This window comes from Lemur catta, chromosome 2 (assembly GCF_020740605.2).
Source record: "Lemur catta isolate mLemCat1 chromosome 2, mLemCat1.pri, whole genome shotgun sequence".
Lineage (NCBI taxonomy): Eukaryota > Metazoa > Chordata > Mammalia > Primates > Lemuridae > Lemur > Lemur catta.
In genome coordinates this window covers 104,584,640-104,604,089 of record NC_059129.1, presented here as the reverse complement: position 1 = coordinate 104,604,089, position 19,450 = coordinate 104,584,640, and positions in this window count along the sequence as shown.

Sequence of the window (19,450 nt, the reverse complement as noted above, 5' to 3'; positions counted from 1 at the left end):
TATAATGGATATGTGTTGTTTTAGTCTGCCTAGTATTCTGTATCTCCTTCATTGGATAACAGCAGGCATCCTGTTCTCATTTCTTTTGGAGAATTGCTTCATACTATTTAATTCTGGCAAGCTGTCCCAGTTCCCTTCACCCCTGGTCACAACTGCCAAACAAGTGTTACCCATGACCCAAGCCATACCAATGCGAATCTTTTGGAGTTTTATATATGGTCAGTGGAAGCAAAGAGCTTTCTCATGCCTCTGTGGGCTGTAGCTGAGCCCCACCAACACCTTCCTCTGCCCTCCTGGAGGGAACCATCTGCAGTGGGAAAGAATGAGCCAATGCTTAGTAAGAAACAGAGCTAAGATGCGAAAGGGATGAGGAGTGGAGGAGACCCAGTAACACTACCGGAGTCCCCGGATGGAGTCTCACTTCAGACTAGATTTAACTGTCTTTTTTAAATTATTATGGTGGTAAAAACAATTAACATGAAATCTACTCCAATCAAAGTTTGAGGTGTACAATACAGTATTGTTAACTATAGGCACAATTTTGCATAGCAGGTCTCTAAAACTTGATCATCTTGTGTCACTGAAACTTTGTATCATTGAATAGCAACTGTCCATTTCACTGTCCCCCCCTCGTGGCAACCACTACTCTACTTCCTCCTGCTATGTGTTTGACTACTTTAGATACCACACAGAAGTGGAATCCTGCTTACTTCACTTAGCATAATGTTCTCAAGGTTCATCCATGTTGTCTATAGCATTTTCTTCTTTTTAAAGGCTGAATAATCTTCCATTGTGTTTATATACCACATTTTCTTTATCCATTGATGAACTCTTAGGTTATTTTCACATCTTAGCTATTGTGAATAATGCTGCAATGAACGTGGGACTACGAATCTCTCTTCGTGATACTGATTTCAATTATTTTGGATAAATATCCAGAAGTGCTGAGTTATATGGTATTTCTATTTTTAATTTCCTGAAGAATCTCTATACAGTTTTCCATAGCAGCCACAGCATTTTACATTCCTACCAACAGTGTACAAGGGTTCCCATTTTTCCACATCATTGCCAACACTTCCCAGGTAAGAAAGAAAATGAATTCCATTATTTTCATTGTTGACACTATTTTAAGTTGGATTTCTTCTGCTTGAAGAGTCCTATTACAAAAATAAAACAAAATAAAATAAAAGCCCTTTTCTGAATTGTGAGTACTCAAGGTAAAATCCATAAAAATTATATTTATATTTACATAGCTGTATATAATTTCCCATGGATACATTTTCCTCAGTTTCTTTTATTTTATTTTGCATGGAATAATTTGCCTAGCTCCATCTTCAATCTTTAAGTCAGGTAAAGAAATACTCTTAGCAAATGTCCTTAAACACATCAATATTCTGTCTCCTCTGATTAAGCACTTAGGGACATTTGCAGTAACTTGGCAAGGTGATAGGCTGTAGTTATTTTTATCCAGAGATTCGCCCTAAGTCCAGAAGTTAAAGTGACGTTTTCTTGTCAAAATAATTTTGGGCTTCATAGAAGACAATGACTTCAAGGGATTGGAAGTTTTAAGCTAAATATTCAAGCTTTTCAAAGATGGAGAGAGGGAAGAAGAAAGAGAGGGAAGAAGAAAGAGAGGCGAGAAGGGGAGGGAAAATAAGGAAAGGAAAGGGGAGAGGGATGGAGGGAGGGAGGCAGGGGACAGAAAAGAAGAAGTCTGAAACAGTGATTATATTCAGTTCTTCCTCTGGTATTCCCTATTTCAAGAAAGGCCACAATTCCACCCATTTTTTTCAGAAACCAGAGCACCATTTTGGAGTTCTCCTTAACCTCTTGGGTGCCCTCACTTAATCAAGTACCAAGTCCTATAGCTCTAACTTGAAAATGTCCTTCACGTTCATATACTCACCTTTTTCATTGGCATTTCCCTAGTTAGGGTCACCATCATCTTTCATGGATTACTGCAGAACCTCATGAACAGTCCCAATGTCTCTTTTTTTATTTCCACTAGCATCACCCAAACTAATTCCTGTCATTCAGAGAAGATGAAAATTGTAAAATGCAAATCTGATATTGTCTATTTCAAACCCTGCATTGATGCATGCCTGATGAATGCCATCAAATCTCTTCTTTACCTTTCTACTTTCTATCTCTCCTTAAGGAACCAGAATGGTATCACTTATTTGGGATATCTTTTCCTAACAGCCTAAGGATAGGCTAGGTGCTTTTCTGATTTGCTGATCTACTAGATAACTTATCATACTTTACTATAACTGTCTATTTGTTCCCCGGTATTCTATAAACTGCAAAATATTAGGACAATTGTTAACCATTTTTTGTTAACCATTTTATCTTCAGTATTAGTAAAATTCTTAGTATATAGAGTAGGTTTTCAACAAATACTTTTAAATGAAAAAACAAATGAATTTTTCAGTGCTCTAGAATGGTCAGTGTTTGATATTAATTATCTCTAATTACACAGACAACTAGAGATGAAGAACAGTATCTTTGGAGAAATAAAAAGAAACTAGAACAGCATTTGACAACTTTCTTTTCATATCCAAATCTAGAAATGTAGAGAATTGTTGATAATATATATGTATAGGCAGCTGTCAACTCTTTAGAAGAAAATTTTATGCTGCCTTAGAAAATCTCTCACGATTAAAAGTGCCTCTGAGTAAGCCTGGTCTGAACCCTTTGATTTTCTGATTTTCTTTTCTTTAATGATAACTTAACAATTAAAATAGACTAGATTTAGAGTCTAGTGTATTTGGGGATAGAAGGATGAAGATAGGCTCCTTTACAGACACCTGGTCTCCATTTCCTTGGACATCTGATTGATTAGATTCCTTCACACTGTTTTTTTAGTAGAGTTTTGTCAAGTGCTTATTAAAACTAAATCTGTTCTTTGCTGGCCACTGTGTCTAATTAAAAGCTGCATTACAAAAACCTGTCTACTCCCTCTAAACATTCTATAGAGATTCTGAAAGTGTGGTAAAAATGAACATAGACAGAGATCATAGTTTTCCCCATAAGTTAGTTAATCTCCCAGCAAGATACATTGATCCCTCATACATGTAAGACTCATGTGAGACTCATCTTTCTAGAGGACCACCTTGATCATACCCATCCCTATGCTAAAAAATATTCAATGGTGCCTTCTTCCTTCTCAGAGTAAACCTGAATTACTTATATATTTAAAAGAGAAAGAAAACTGTTCAAAGTAGAATACAATATCATAACATAAATGCATGAAAAGAGGGTCATAAAGGAAAAATTAATTCCCAGAAATTCTAAAGGCCACAGCAAGGTATTTTAGCTATGCTTGCAACAATAAAGCAAACCAAAAAAAGGAATAATGTAAAGTAATTAGGAAAAAACAGAACCACTGAACAAGCAGCTTGTATGTATCTTCTCTAGAAAGAATGATTTTGAAGCTGAAGGGTAGGACAAAAAGTATAAAAAGAGAATTGAAATCCAAGCAGGTGAGAAAAATGTCAGAAAATACATGACTATATTAAATGAGTTCAGGTTTCTGTCTCTAGGAAGAGTCTCAGATTACAGTAGTAATTTACAGGTTTTATCTCAAAGGAACTGTCAGCAACATTAAGAAATCATCAAGTAGAATAAAGTTTCCAGAAAACTAAAAAAGAGCACACATTGCCAAGTAATAGAAAAGCAGAAGAACCCCTAAAATAACACACAAGTGACCCTGATGCTAATGCCCAATTACAGACAAAGAGAATTAAGGAAAATTGGTTAATAAGATGCTATGGCCTGAATGTTGATGTCCTCTCAAATTCATATGTTGGAACCTAATATCCAATGTGTTAGTGTGAAGAAGTGGGGCCTTTTGAAAGGTGATTAAGTCATGAGGGTTCCATGATCATGAATGAGATTAGTGCCCTTATAAAAGAGGTTGAAGGGTGCTTCCTTGTGTCTTCCATCTTATGAGGACACAGTTCACCAGACACTGAATCTTCTGGTGACTTGCTCTTGAACTTCCCAGCCTACAGAACTGTGAGCAATAAATTTCTATTGTTTATAAGTTATGCAGTCTAAGATTTTGTTATAACAGTGAATGGACTAAGGCATCAGATATGTGACTTTCAGTGACACATTTAATGTAAATTAACAGTGTTATCTAGCAAATACAAAATTTATATAATCTTAATTTATTAGAGTTTTTCATAATTCTGTATTAAAAACTAAGAGTTCTTTGGCTCTCTTCGATGGCTACAACCAAATATAAAGCACTGTGTTAGATTCTCATGAAGTGTTCCTAAAGAGAAATTTATAAATACGAACATGTGTAGACAAGGCAACCAAGATTATACAAGACTTAGAACCAATAACAAAAACAATGGAAAGAAATTATCTTAGAAAAGACAAAGGAAAAATAGAATAGCTGTATTCATCTATTCAAATTTCATATGTAGAACATGCCATTTCTCCCATGTGGCAAGAGGACAGGGAAGAGAGCATGAGCTACAGTGTGAGCTACAAAGGCCTATTCCTTTCAATGCAAAGGCTTAGGCTTCCCTACAGCAAGTTGTCATACACTAGTCAGATTAGCATTCCCTTCATTGTGGGGAAGACTGAAGGAGGATATGAGGAGAAGACTGGAGAGCTTCCACCTGGATGTCAATTTGAATGTTTGTATTTTCAAAAAAAAGTGATGAGATTTAAAATTGGCCACTAATGATGTATATGTTTGATATGCTATTTTTCTAAGGAAAAGTATATTTTAGTTCTGGCTTGACTCCAAGGAACACATTAAACTGCAGTTAGATTGTCATTTTCATATTCCTTTAATATTCCATGTTCTTTTACATCTGATTTTTTTAATTTATGAGATTAGACATTTAAAAAGAACTGAACCAGGAATTTCATAGTTCCCCACTCACAAGAATTATAGACAAGCCAGACTAAAAAAAAATATCTGGCATAATTACTAAGACATGATTTCAGAATGACATGAAATCAATAGGCAAAGCAAGGTTTTCTCAAACTATAGATGAGATTCTGCCATGGCTTCATGTCCCAGCTGAAAACATTGCAGGCTGGTCTGCAAATGCAGAGCCTGATTGTGTAACCATCCTTAAAGACATTATCTGCTATAAAGGAGCATGCTTTTTATATTTGAAATCTAAATTCCCTCATGCATAAAGCCTCTGATCCTTTCCTTCCAGCTACCTGGAAAATATGACTTGTAAACAAGCAAGTTCAGAGCAACCATTCTAATGTTAGTTAACATTAGAAAGTTGCCTTTTTGAACTACATGGTCCTTGTGATTAAAAACAAACAAACATGAGGTCCTCTGACTTGATTCTGATTTCTGGTGAGATCAAACTAATTTATCTCAATGTGTATTGTACCCATAAGAATGCACAGTGATTCATCATGTTCAGCACAAACTGGATATTCTCCTAAATACTACATTTTCTAATTACTTGTACTAAATAACTTTGGGAGAGACAAATTCTAAAGTCAGTAATAGTTCTTCAATAAGCTATTTGTGTATCTGAAATTCTACACCTATAGCATTTAAGATATTACACTTGTATGGAAGGACACATGATATTTTCAGATCTAGCATTATATTAGAAAGCCAGACCTACTTCAGAACAAGACAGAAATAACTCTTTGATATCACCATCACAAAAAAGGGCAAAACACCCATATTTTAGAGTTTAACATTGAAGTAACCCTAATTAATTTAAAGAGATTATATTATTCTTCCAGTCATCTATGATATATGTCTCCTTGGTTAGTTTCAAGACTTGATTGTGATCTAACTTAACCTAACTTGTCATCTCTCTCGCCTGTTCCTCTTCATGAGCTTGCTAGTTCAGCCATATACTACTGCACAGAGAGCAGGACTTTTCCTGTTGCCATGAAATTATGGAATTGATGACTAGGGCTACAGTTGGGGACAAAGAGTCACAACATTTTCCCTTTTAAAGAGAAGTTCAGACATGAACTATCCTCCCATAATATGCATACCCTAAGCCCACCACACACATACATGCACACACTCACACACAAACACACACACACACATAATTCTACATCCATTTAAGCCAGAGATTGGGAGAGGAGAAGAAAGAACTGTCAGAGCTATGAGTCCCCAATATAGCAAGATATATAATGGATCTTTCAACCTCCAAGCTAAGGATGAATCCAAGAGAATCACTCACAGAGACTGAGAGCCTCCCCCCACCAAGAAGGTGGCACTGGCATGTCATTCCTGTGTGGAATTTCTACTAAAGCAGTAGATTTTCCAGAGAAATAAATCTACTGCTTTCGTAGCAACTCAACACCAATATCTGGATGTGACCCAACCTGTTGGTACCTCATCTAAGAGCCACTGGGCAAGGAGCTCCAGCAGCAAGACTTTGGACAGAAAGGTGACATGTTGTTGAGACAAAAGTATAAAAAGTATAAGAAAGTATAAGAAACACTCCATCTCCATAACCACTGTCTCCACCCTAATCAATATCCTCTAAAGAACTTCCTTATGTGCTCCATGAGAGAGTCAACATTTGAATGTTTGTTCCCAGAGATCCTGGGGTGCCAAAAGCCACTCAGTGATATACAGAGAAAGAACAACCGAGGCCAGGCACAATGGCTCACGACTGTAATCCTAGCACTCTGGGAGGCCAAGGCAGGAGGATCGCTCGAGGTCAGGAGTTCGAGACCAGCCTGAGCAAGAGCGAGACCTTGTCTCTACTAAAAAATAGAAAGAAATTATCTGGACAACTAAAAATATACAGAAAAAATTAGCCAGGCATGGTGGTGCATGCCTGTAGTCCCAGCTACTCAGGAGGCTGAGGCAGAAGGATCGCTTAAGCCCAGGAGTTTGAGGTTGCTGTGAGCTAGGCTGACGCCATGGCACTCTAGCCAGGGCAACAAAGTGAGACTCTGTCTCAAAAAAAAAAAAAGAACAACAACCAAGAAACAATTTGTGTGTAAAGCACTTGGAACTGTGCTCGGCACAGAGAAAGTGGTCAATAAATATTAACTGTTGTTATTTCACCCTTAGGGTTCTTCCCAATTCTTCTGATTGACTCAGAAAGTATTTGACAAAAAGATAACATTAAATATAATTAATGAATAATTAAGCAAGGACTTAAAAGATCTGATATATACTCTGAGATATATGTCATAACTCTCAAAATAAGAGATTCACTATTTTGTCTTGAGATTATGAGGAGTATATGCTGTCACCACCCCACAAGATAGGGATCATTGCATATGATATTTTAATGTTATTAAATTAAATGTAAGTTCAATCAGAGCACTTAAAATCACTGTCATTGAGTATTACTCCCTGCCAAGACTTGTGGAGTTTTCAGGGAAAGTTATTTTGTTTTTCTTCTAAACCTAGTTAGATATTTTGAATGAACATGCAACAGAACCTTAGTCAAATGGAATTAGTATGAGTCATAGCTAATTTCACCAATTTGGAAGCTAAAATTTAAGATAAAAAGTCATAATTCATTTAAAAATTTCAAAAGATATTTGATTAAGTAAATATGGCCATGTGTTTCTTAACAACAGGGATATGTTCTAAGAAATGCATTGTTAGGCGACTTTGTCACTATGCAAACATGGTAGAGTGTACTTACTCAAATCTAAATGGCATAGCCTACTATACACCTACGCTATATAGTATAGCCTATTGCTCCTAGGTTACAAACCTATATAGCATGTTACTCCACTGAATACTGTAGGACATTGTAACACAAGGTAAGTATTTGTGTATCTAAATATAGAAAAGGAACAGTAAAACTATAGTATTATAATCTTATGGGACCACAGTTGTACATGCAGTCCATCATTGGTGGAAATGTCTTTATGCAGTGAATAACTGTACATCTTTTTAGGTCTTTAAGTATTTGTTTTTATGTAGTTTTACCACTGAAAATTAGTAAAAACTACATTTTAAATTACCTAAGTTATTTCCTCCAATTGCTTTGAGACTTACATACTTATATAGTAAAATTTAAATTTCCTAAGTAGTTGCTTAAATAACTGAGTAAACTGAATAACTAAGTTAAAATTAAATAGCATTTTATTTTAAAACTAGAAATATTTAGGCATATTTTCATGCCATATGTTTTAATAATCTTATTCATTTAAACATATTACAAACAAGAACTCTTTTTATAATAATTATCTCAGAAGTATATAATAATTTTAATCATCCTTTAATTAAAGTCTGGTCTCACTTTGCTTTTCTAGCCTTTTGAGTATTGTGTTGCTAATTGTGAGCTCAAAGGGCTGTCAATCACTTACTTTCAGTCTCATCATGATCTAACACCACACAGAGTTGGATCCATTGTCAAGTAACTTAAAATAAGTACAAAAGAGTGAAATATTTGCTGTTCTCTTTAGAACATGGAGTGTTATGGTTTCAATGTTTTTGTCCCCTCCAAAAATTCATTTTGAAATTTAATCCCCATGCAACAGTATTGGGAAGTATGGCCTTTGGGAAGTGATTGAGTCATTAGGGTTCCACTTTCATGAATGGGATTAGGTTCCCTTATGAAAGGGCTTGACAGAGGGAGTTCACCCATTTTGCCCTTCTATGCCTTCTGCCATGTGAGGATTTAGTAGTGTTCCTCCCCTCAGGAAGATGCAGCATCAAGGTACCATCTTGAAAGCAGAGAGTAGTGCTCATTAGACAACAAACCTGCTGGTGCCTTGATCTTGGACTTCTCCACCTCCAGAACTGTGAGAAATACATTTCTGTTTTTTATAAATAGCCAGTCTCAGGTATTTTGTTAGAGAAGCATGAAAAACCTAAGACACGAAGTATGACTTACTGCAGCACCACTATATTGTCATATGTCAGTGGAAAGCACTGATTGTCAGACAGAGCAGATAGGGACTCCACTTTGTTAAATTGAACAAATTAGACTTATCTAAAGGAATTCAGGGCAAACAATGAAGATTTAAACTTTAACATCTGAATCCTCACCAGAGTATATACATGGTTACAGATTATAGCAAAGGTCACATCAGACTTTTGGAAGCTCCATTGACCCATTTAAGCCCAGTCTTACATTTTTAAGTCTCCAGCAATCTGCATGTGGCCCAGACTGGATATACATCAGGGACTGCCTCATCTGAGCCAAGTGCATCCCATCAATCTTGGTGTTATTCAGTGTTCCTTCATACAGTGCCACGGAACAGCACGAACCAGTCCTCATTTATCACACTCAACCTCCCCAAGATAACACATCCTGGGCCTCCCCAAGATAACACATCCTGGGCCTGGCCCTTTCCTGAACATAGAGTTTCAGAATGAGAATAAGGGTCAGATATCTCTGGGAATATGCTAACAGGCTCTTAGACCAGCAATAAAGTTTATAAGCTCCCAAGGAATGTTAATAAATATTTCTCTGGCAGTTTCTCCATAAACTCCCCAAGCTCTATCTTCCTGGTTGTCTGGGAGAGCCTCTAGGATCCACTATGTTCTAAGGCCACAAAGGTCATTATCATTTCTTCCACTAATTCACAATAAGTAGAATTTTAAAAATAAAGTCTGTTTACATTCTTGCCTGACAATGAAGAACACCAAAGTGCTTGTGAAGATATGAATGATTAGTACTTTGCTTCATTTTTTAAAAGGCTTAGATAGGCCAGTTTATTCTTGCCAAAACAAGAGGCAGGCAATTCAAAATTATTTTTCACAGAACCACAAGTTACATATCTATAATATTCACAGTTATTTTATTTCCTTTCAATTGTCATTCCTAAATTTTAATAATCTGAGATCTCTTTGAAAATCGGTTCACACATATTTTAAAAAATTACATGTGTGAAACCTCTGTGTGGTATAACTATTTGCGGTCCTTCACAGACTATAATCATTGTTGGTATTATTCCTATATTTTCAACCTTTGGAAAAAAGTATTAACCATGTCCTCTGTATAAATCACTTAAAATTGGATGTACTCACTGTACATGGTATTACACACCATTTAATATTGGTATATGGTTCACACCATTTCTGTCTCCTGTACTTCATTTGATATCATCATTATTTGCCAGAAAATTGTTTTAAGTATTGTAAGTATTATAGATAATCTGTTTCAATTTTATTTTTATATAAAAGACACTCTATAGTGTTTGAAGAAGAAACCATCCAGTAGGCCCTGGTGACCTGTTTTGCCACAGGCCAGAGATTTTGAGATTATAGACCCTTACCTATAACCACACCCACACTCCCATTATACAAATGCAGAAACACTGTAAAAATAATGACAGGTAGAGAGCAGAAACAGTGATTATAGGAAAACCTCAAATAGTGAAAGGATGAAAGCATAGAAGATTGCTCAGTGAAAACTTGCTAGTATTTTCATCTTTTCTTGTGACAAAGTCCTATATATGCTTCTGGTGCTCAGTTGATTCATACAAGCTTTGATAATACCTGCTGTATTCCTGTGATCCAAGGGAAAAGTTACAAGGCTAAGTATATAATGAGAAAAACTAAAAATAGTATCATCTCTTCCTGCTTAAAAACAAAAATAATAGAATTTTCTTCCTTTTCAAAGTTTTCCCAGGTGACTTTTCCCTTGGTAAGAATTCTATATAATAAAATATATATGCATTTTGGTCTGAGTAAGGAAAAAATGAAGGAATCTGAGATAGAATTAGATATGTTAAAAATTAAGACAACTGTCTAGATGATTAATCTGTAGTACTTAAATTCATTTTGTCTATTTAATCTGGTATCACAAAAGGATGCAGTCATGCACAAACAACAACCATCACTATTATCTAGATATTGACAGTATTAATCAATTTTAATTGATTGAATCTTAGAACACTCAAAGTGTCAAGAGTCTGATTAGACACAGAAATAAGAAAATAGGGTTTTTTCTTTTTCTATATTAGAATTCCTTCTTATCTTTAGTAAGATTTTTTATTTTAAAAATTCACATATGCTAAGATTCATGTAATTTTATATTGACATAAAATTATCTCTTTCAGAAAGTAATTATGGTGAACTGTCAGGCATAGGATCATTTCTCTCCATTCTGCCCTGCTCAGTACATATATAAACCAGAAAAATAATGCAAGACACAATCAAAGAAGAAGTCTGGAAAGCAGAAAGACAAAGACCTCATTAGGGACAGCAGAACTGGAGGAAAAACAGCAACAGGTTATGTTCTGTCCTCTCACCCTCCAAAGAAGGCTATCTAGGCTTGGTGTTAGGATCCTGACTCCCAACCTAAGAAAAGAAGGTAGCCCAGGTAAGCTTGTTCTTCTGGTTGGAGCAGAATCCTAGTGAAAACATCCAGCAAGCCTGACAGAACCAGCAACAGGGATTCATCAGGGGCTCCGATGACAAGAAGTTGCCACGGGCAGTGCTATTTTTCTCCCATGAGCCTAAGACTACCTTCATCCCAGCCAGAGATGCTGGGCTGCCAGGTAGCAATGGCAAGAGGGATCCTGCCACAGCCAGCAGCTTGGCACAGGAAGCCTCATTGTCCTCGTTGGCCAGTGAAGACTTTCTCCGACTTAGAGATACTAGGTGGCCATGTGGCACCAGCAAAGAGGATCCTATCAACAGCAAGAGACCCAGCGTAGAAAGCACATTTTATCCCCATGCTCCAGAGACTCCCTCCCACCAGCCAGAGGCACCAGGAAACCTGGCCTGGGGCACTCCTTCCTTCCCCTCAGGCAACACCACAGGGACCAATGAAAGCCCCAGTAGCACCAGGTAACCAGGCAGACCAAAATAACACCACAAAGGCTCTGAAAATAAAATGTCAAACCACAGCCCATAAAAGTAGGCCAAGAGCTGCATGCAAAACCTAAACAGGGTAACTACGCACTAAAATAAAAAATCTAAATAGGACCCAGAGTCTGCTTTCATCCAATCTCTTCTGTATTGTTACCATTTACCAACGTACATGGCTGCTTCTTTCTAAAAGGCTACAAAAGGGTCTCATAGAGAAGACCCTTTTAAAGGAGACAAATCATTCTGTACTGTGTCTGCAGAGATCAGAGGATGTGAGTGTCATAGAGGCTTCAAGGTGGTACACTGAGAGCAACAGAGAAAGAGAAAAAAGAACATATTCCTTGCATGAGCCATTGCAAGGGAGTTTTCTTTTTCTTATTTTGAAATCATTTATTAAATTGACTCTTTACCTCACTAACTGTTGGCTAAGCACACAAAAAAACACCTGATTAGCCTAATTATGATAAATTGCACTATTTTCTTCTTTTTTTCCTTTTTAACTAATTTTTGAATCAGTAAGTCTATTTCATGGCTTAAATTTTTTCATGATTGAAAATCTAGAATCTATCTATCTCCAAATGCTCCCTCACTGAATTTAGTATTTCTCTATTTCTGGGATATTTTACACTTAAAACCTATTCTCATGCAACACATTTAGCCTAACTGCATTCAAAAGCTATAATAGAATATTATATACATGATTTCAACAAAGCCAGTATTTTGTATCATCCAATAGCAAATTAACACGATTTTTATAAGTTCTCACAATCTTTCATTGAATGAATTCAATTAAATAGAAGCTTTATCACATCAAACAAAACAAAAGATTTTTCTTTTTGAGACAGGGTCTTGCTATGTCACCCAGGCTAGAGCTCAGCAGTGTCATCATAGCTCATTGCAACCTCAAACTCCTGGGCTCAAGTGATCTTCCTGCCTCAGCCTCTTGAGTAGCTGGGACCACAAGTACACAACATTATACCTGGCTAATTTTTTCTATTTTTTGTAGAGACGGGGTCTCATTCTTGCTCAGTCTGATCTTGAACTCCTAGCCTCAAGAAGTCCTCCCATTTCAGCTTCCCAAAGTGCTAGGATTACAGCTGTGAGCCGCTACACCTGGCCTAGATTTTCTTTTTTTAATGTGTCATGACATTTAATATTTGGTGATTAATTTATTCATTATAGTACAGTATAGAATATGTCATTAATATCTGTAAGAGAGTGAGTTATTACACTGTCATTTACTAAGAAGGAATACATTACCTTGAATTCTAAAGGCTCAGTTTTCTCCTCAAAATACTTAATCCCATCTTTCTTTATCTTAACAAATTATCAAGTTAAAGGAAGTAAGTATACAACATTCCCACTAAAGTGGAAAAACTGGTCTTAAATTTCATACTAAGATTACTATAAAAGCTTAACCTTCTGCAAATATATAAGCATTTGATGTGCAGCAGCAGAGCTTCACTGAAAACCTCATCACCTAAATAGTGATTTGCATGAGGAATAGATGCATCACTATGTAATTTAATTTGCTATGGAACATATTATAAAGGAATTCTTATCAAGAAAAAGAGCCTTTAAAATCCCTGAAAAGCTTACTTTACTGAATGAAAGCCAAGACATCACTTGCTTTATTGATTTCCTTTATTTGGAACGTATAATCCACAAGCAAGTTGGCTCTATCATAAATGTTATGGCTTGGATTTATAGCCTAAATGACTACATTAACTATCACTCCACCATTTGTGTTTGTGAGGTGGGGGAGGGGGGCAACAACAGTAATCTGTTGTGAAATACAAGATAAAGCATTTAAGTGAACTGCCACAATGAGTCTGTCCATGTGAGGCAACCACCTAATCTGGTAGAACACTGTCCACGTCCATAAGGTTACATGTCTGCAATTCAAGTTCATGGAGGCTTCTGTCTGAACATAGAAAGGTCGACTGTAAGTCACAGTAAAGGCATGGGTCCATTTCACCCATGGGCTAATGGGTGAAGATTATAGTCCTAGACTGTGCTTGCAAGGGCCTCAGCCATTGTCACAAACAAACAAACAACATGCCCTCGAGCTCTTTAGAGTAACACAGAATTCCTGGATAGCCTAATGAAATAAAAAATGCATGTGGATTTTGTATTTTGAAAGGGTGCACTGCATGGGTGTGTGATGATGTCTTCTTCATCCTCCACCCTGCCTGTCACTGAAGGTAAGTTGGTAGATGGTTTCCTCTCCTGCAATTAGTGTGTAAGGATCTTGGCTGCCTCCCTAGGATATAAGATAGTGTTCCTCCCTTACATGGAGTGTTCCTCCTTTGCCAGGATACAACACAGTCCAGTAAATAAACCATGGTGCATGGATGCATACTTCCTAAGACTCCAGATCTTGTGAACTAGCTTTGGGAGCTCAATTCTTCATGAAAACAAACCTCTATGCAAATTTACGTTATAACTCTTTTATTTATTGGCTAAGTGCAAAACCCCCCAATTTGTCTTTCTAACTATACTTATTCCTAAAATCTCTTTCTTTCACTACTTTTAACAATAACAGTAAATAAAGCTAATCTTCATACATCTAGTTCATATCCCAGCTCTACCACTTACGAGCTATGTGACCATGGGTAAGCTACTTCACCAAATTGTGCTTCAATTTTCTATTTCGTAAAATGGGAATGAAACAGCATTTACCTCATAGGTTTTCTCATGAGAATCATCAAATTGGTAAATTATGAGAATTCCTTAGGAGTTGTCTCATAATAATTAGCCATTATTAATATTACTATCATTTAAATAGGCTCTCACATCTGACCAATACTTTAAAAGACTTTAGTAGCAATTAAGTAGAGAATCTATAAGGGGAAAAGGCATGCAATTCTAGATTATTTTCATGTAAAATTCTATTAAAATTTCTGGGGTTCTAATGCTTTAAAAATACTTATACTAAATAATTATTGGTTTGTTAAAGTGTCCGAAACTTTGCATTTTCTAATGAGCAGGAACTTTCGGCATTTGTCTTTCTAACATTGTCTTAGTTCAGGCTGCTATAACAAAGTGCCATAAACTTATTGGTTTATAAATAAGAGAAATTTATTTCTCATAGTTCTGAAGGCTAAGAGTTCAGATCAGGGTGACAGCATGGTTGGGTTATGGTGAGTACCGTCTTTCAGGTTGCAGATTGCTGACTTCTCATTGTATCCTCACATGACAGAAAGAGAGCTAGCTAGATTCTGACCTTTTCTTATAAGGGCACTAATACCATTTATGAGGGCTCTACCCACGTGACCTTTCGAGGGCCCCACCTCCAAATACCATCACATTGGGATTAGGATTTCAACATATGAATTTTATGAGAATACAAACATTCAGTTCATAACAACCAAAAACCAAAACAGTTAGGCATATTGTATGCTGCCTGAAATAGATCCTAGAAAGGAATTATTAAAATTTGATTCATGGCACACAGAAAAGGAAATAATAATCACTAGAAGACATCATGGTTTTATTAAGAACAAATAAATTTGAAAAACATAGATCAAATATTGGTATGAGGAAACTGAAGGTCAAAATAAGTGAAAGTGGTAGAGTATAGAGCATAGGAAATTGCTTTCAATAGTTTTAGGTCTTGTGTTTCAAACAAATCCAACTACAAAGTACTGAGAAGACTCAGATTATATTTCCCCTTGGTGGTCTCTGCCATATGTGCACAGCAGAAGTGTTAATGAAAGACATCAAATAGCACTACAAATGTATCAAATGCTTACTCTGCATTCCCACTATTTTACTTAATCCTGAGAGAAACATGAGAGATAGAAATTATTATCCTAATTCTAGAGTTGAATAAACCTGAATGATTTGCTCAAGATCAAACAGCTGAAATTTGAAGTCAGGTCTATCTTTATCCAAAGCCTATGCATTCTTTTCATTACAATATGACACCTTTTATATACCATGTTACCTGGAAAGATTCGAGAAAGAATTATTTTTAAAAAACATTTTTTTAGCATTTAGAATAAGAAACTTGTGATCAATACAAGTCAGTTTGTTGTCTCTAAAGAAAAGTGATTCTAGAAAGTTTTTATTTCCTTGTTTTTCAAGGATGCTGAAAAGGTAGAGCAGAGGAACACTTTAGAAATCTTTCATTACATTCTTGTGGCAAAAGAAATGTATATAATCTGAGTAATAGTATAAATATCTGAATTTCAAATTACTTGAAAACAATAAACAAAGTTTCAATAGGGATTGAAGTAAATCTTGAGAGAAGTATTTATGGGCTTCAATGGGCTTATTTTTAGTAGCACTCAGCCTATGCAATACTTTTATCAATAATTGTAATAATTATATTCCTGATGTTCTGATTACATATAAGATGATATGACACTGAATGAGACATAAAATACATTGTATGAAATAATTAGGATCCCCAAAAGAACTCAACACATTGGAGCAATTTGATAGATCTAGTTAAATAAAACTTGAAGGGATAAATGGAAAGGCTTGCTATTTGCTCCAGAAAACTAATTTAAAAATTAAAACTTGGGAGCCATGACTTAAGAAAAACATATATTCAAATATAGCAATTGAAAATAAGCTCAAAAGTTTTAAAGGAACTATGCAACAGAAAAATCTGATGTGACCTTAGGTTACATTAATACTACATTATAGGTAGAAAAAGTGGTGAGAAGCTCCATTGTTTGTATTAACCAAATTACATCTGGATTGATTATTTATTTATTTATTTGTCTTAGAACTACTATTTCAAGGGACATAAATCATCACATTCTCAGGAGCAAGATCAGAGTTAATTTGAGAAGTCAAAAAATCATGCCATATCAGAAATATTTGAAAGAACTAGGGAAGCTTATACTGGATGATAAAATTTGAGAAAAATATTTTTTTTTCCATTCAAGTCCAGGGCATATAACTAGGGTGAGTGGTATGAAGTTATAGGGAGAAGGATTTTGTTGCTATATATAAGATGGAAGTATTTACCAGTCAGAGCTATTAGATAAATGCAATAGGCTTCTTCTTCTTCTACTTTTTTTTTTTTTTTTTTTTTTTTTTGAGAAAGTCTCATTCTGTCTCCCAGACTAGGATGCAGTGGTATGATCATAGCTTACTTCAACCTTGAACTCCTGGGCTCAAATGATCCCCTTGCCTCAGCCTCCCCAAAGTGCTAAGATTACAGGCGTGAGCCACCATGCCCGACTGGAATAGGCTTCTTTGGATTATAGAAAATTTCACTTAAATGAAAGCATTTAAAAATAGCCAGGGGAGAATGAATAAATAATGTGTGATACAGTCATCAAGCAGAATACTACTCCATAATTAAAAATAAATAAACTACCAAGACATACAGAACATGGATGAATCTCAAAAATGTTACGCTGAATAAAATAGGTGAGACACCAAATAGGACATACCTTTGATTCCAGGCAAAAGTATTCTATGGTGAGAGAAATCAGAATAATGGTGGCTTTATATGGAGTAGATGAGGGTGAGTGGGATGATAGACGTAATTGACTACAATGGGCATACAGGGACACCCTGAGGTGAAAGGAATGTTCTATGTCTTCATAAGAGTGTGTGCCACATGAGTATGTGCATTTATCAGAACTATGTATGTTTAAGATCTGTATATGTCATATGTAAATTATATCTCAGCTTTTGAAACTCTGAAATAAAACCCTCTCTTAGTCTTATTTTTCCCTTCAGCTACCACCAAGTTCTCTGAACCCCTTTGGATGAAAACTCTTTGAAGAGTTTATTCTTTATGTCTCCAATTCTTCCCCTTTCATTATCTGGTGGACACTCTCCAATCATGCTTTCACCTGATCACTCCACTAAAACTTCTCTTTTCAAAGTCACCAGCGACCTTCAGTTTAAAAATCTAAGGATCAGTTCTCATTCCTGCCTTCACTGAATCCATCAGCTACACTTGACACAGTGGATCATTCCACCCTCCTCAAAATTTTTTCCACTTACTCCCCAGGACAATTTTTGTTGGTATGTTTACTTTCCACTTCACTGGCCACTCCTTCCTATATCCTTTCCTGGATTATTCTTCTCTTCCTGATGTCTAAGTACTGTCATGCCTTTAGGGCTCAATCCTCAGACTTTTCTCTAACTACAAGTGCGTTCTAAGTGGAAACAGTGAATCCTATGGCTTCAAAGGCAAATTTTATAAGCCAATAATTCCCTAATTTGTACTTTCCGCTCTCATCTTCTTATGAATATCTGACAAAGTTACCTAACTGCTTACACATCTCTCCTTGGATGTCCATAGAATTGGCTTCTCAACTTGAAATGTGCCAAACAGAATTCTTGCTTTCCTATACTCAACTATATCTGCTTCCTGTCAATTTTCCCCATCCGACTAATGTCCTAACCATCCAGCAGATTGCTTCACTCTGCATCACCAAGGTTCTTGTATGGACTTATATGAACTATATTCTAGTGACTAATGAATGGTTCTATTATATCCTTAAAAGTCATCGTCTTTGATGGAATAGTTTGCTTTGAGAGGACCACATGCAAAACTATATGGGAAGAAGAGGATATATATAAGCCCATCAAATTGACTCCATCAAACCAGATCATCCAGGATGAAGGATCTGTAAATGTGCAGGTACTAAAGTCAGAAATAACATATCTGGTGAGAAACTGAAAGAAGTTTGGTGTGACTGGAACATGGAGAACAAGAAGGAGAGAAGTATAAAATGAAACTGAGAATATATGCGAATCCTAAGATGTGTAGAACCTTGTTCACCATCATAAAGATTTAAGGTTTTATTATAAGACAATGAGAATCAATAGGAAGCCAAGGAAGGCTTGTACATAGATGACCTGATTTGCATTTGTGAAAGCATCGGGGCTTTTATTTAGAGAATATACTGAAGGGGACAAGCATGCATTCAGAAAGATTAATTCAGAAACTATTACAATAGTCTAGGTAAAGGCTGGTGGGACTTGAACTACTGTGGCAATGGTGGAGATGAAAATAAAGGACAGATTACAGAGATATTTAAGAAATATAATTAATAGTAATTAAGGACTGAGTATATGTGGGAGTTAAGACAAGGACAAAACAAGGGACTCCCAGCCTCCAGGCTTAAACAATTAGGTGTTTAAAGATATAATTTATTAAGATAGGAACACTGTAAACAGCATGTTATGGACCTGTAGGGATGGGAGTGTTTTGGACTTGTTGGTTTGAGTTGCAACTGGAGGTCCAAATGGAGAAACGAAGCAGGCGGTTGGATGTATGGCATTGGGACTTAGGAGAGAGGAGTAAATGAAAGATACAAATTTGAGAGTATCTTAGGCTAGTTTCCCTAGAACATAAGGCTGAAGCAAAAGCATATGTCCTTATACTTTACTGGAATATAAAATCCTAGAGAAGAAGGGGTGAAGGGGAAAAGGAAGAGAAACAGGAAAGGAAAAAGAACAAATGCGAAGAAAACCTTCCAAGCTGGACAGTTGACAACTTGCAATTATCTCCAGAGGGGCTATGCGAACTACTGCCCTCAGGACAGACTGACTTGGGGCAAATTTTATCTGCTGGCTCTCTGTTCCCCGGCTTCCATATGTTAAAGTCATCTTATCAAGGCAAGGTAGTACTCCTCTTCCTATCTGTTTGCTCAAGGAAGATGGCGGAGAAGCTGACATCCTTGTGGGTCTGTACAACCAGTGAGCAGGGTCTGC